The sequence below is a fragment of the Triticum dicoccoides genome, chromosome 5B, assembly GCF_002162155.2.
Source record: "Triticum dicoccoides isolate Atlit2015 ecotype Zavitan chromosome 5B, WEW_v2.0, whole genome shotgun sequence".
Classification (NCBI taxonomy): domain Eukaryota; kingdom Viridiplantae; phylum Streptophyta; class Magnoliopsida; order Poales; family Poaceae; genus Triticum; species Triticum dicoccoides.
This window is the reverse complement of record NC_041389.1, coordinates 424438554-424440310: the sequence shown is the minus strand read 5'-3', so window position 1 is coordinate 424440310 and position 1757 is coordinate 424438554.

Genomic DNA, 1757 nt, shown 5'->3' with positions numbered 1-1757 from the left:
AAGGGACATGTCTTCGATTCTGGCAAGGAGGGAAAGGTGGTTGGATTTCTGTCATGGAAGGGAGCCGATGGAGGTTAGATGATGCTCATCACAACTATCTCATCAACAAGGGTAGTCCTCATGGATCATGTGTTTCTAGGGTTGATGTACCTAGGGTTTCAACTTTCTCCAATAGGCATACATGTTGGCAAGGGGGGGCTAGCTTTCCTACCTCGGTGGTGATAGATCCTTCACATTTGTCGTCAGTGAATCAGGATGTTAAGTTGCAGGATCCCCATCTGGATTGTTGGTTGTGTTGGCCAAGCGGGTCCTATGGCTATCTTCAAGAAGGGGAGGAGGAGATAAGATTGAATGTAGGTGTGTATGATGATCAATCTAATGTTAAGCATGAGGATCATGTTACAAAATGTGCGGAGAATGATCCTTTGCATCCTCTCTTAGCAATTTCTGAAAATCTATTGGGTAAGCTTCAGTCTCGTGATATCAGATTAAGGGGATTATACCTACCTGCCATAACAGGTGCTCTGAGAATGTGTTTTCCCAGAAGCATGAGTTTAAGTTGCAGCAAGCTTGTGGGATTTCTACTCCTGTGATGGTTGTGAATCATGTGTATTCTCAACCATTATAGGAGGCTGGGGAGAATGTGATTTCAAAATGGTCAACAAGGTTTGCCACATTGTGGTTTGCTAAAGAGATGATGGTTTTTGATCATGATGGCTTGCTTATGTTGCAAGCCGGTACATGGAGAATCCAATTGTTGATGCTGCCGACCATCGCTGCCTCCTCGCTTCCCGCCATATGGTGAGCTTGCGGGGAGGGAGAGGGGTAGATCTGATGGGTATGGGAGAATAGATGGTGACGGAAGATGGGATGAGAATCAATGACAGAGGTCTGAGGAATGGCGGTGTGAAGAGGATAGGATGGCCGAAGGGAGAACAAGGCAAGAGGAAAGACTTTGTATTGAGGGTAGGCGCGAAATGGAAGAGTGTAAGGCGGATGAGGCTAGACAGTTGGAATTGAAGCGCAAGGAGGATAAATTGGCTACTGGAGAAATGGCTCTGACTGAGGCATAGCGCAAGGAGGATGATATGCATGTGGCTAAGGATCTTTAGAGCCATAGACCTGAATTTGCTGTAGCTACGTCTATTTTCGGTTGGTGAAGAGGCGAGTCTAGTTTCTTTTGCGGCCATGACTATCTTATCCAAGGAGTGCTTGCTATATTTATGGCTGTTGCAAGTAAGTCTAATGCTAATGTTGATCAACGTCCACTCTTGCCCCCTCCCTCTCTCCAAAGAGTTGTCCTATGCTACGTTTGGTAGCTAACCATGGTTGGTTAGTCCAATCCGGAGAGGATTCTTCGTCTCCTTCAAGGTGGTAATGCATTTCGGATTGTCGGTAGACGTTGAGTAGTGGGCATGGGCCACCCTACTGCTGTTGGTCCTCTTCTGTCCTCCATATCTAAACCTGGGAAGAGGCATGACACCATCACACATTTAAGCCCATTGGCTAGGATGAATTCTCACTAACCCATCTTCAAAACTATTGGTAACTCTTTAAGCCCATTGGCTAGGATGAATTCTCACTAACCATGTACATGGACTTGATTTATACTGAACCGGTTATTCGGTCACTTCATATATCGAAAACCAAAGTCTCTTCTAAAGATTTAGATTTAACATGGTTTGTACATAAGGGTGTGATCCTTAGGGCATCTCCAACGGTAACCAGCAAATTTCCTCCTGCATCCGTCCGTGGAC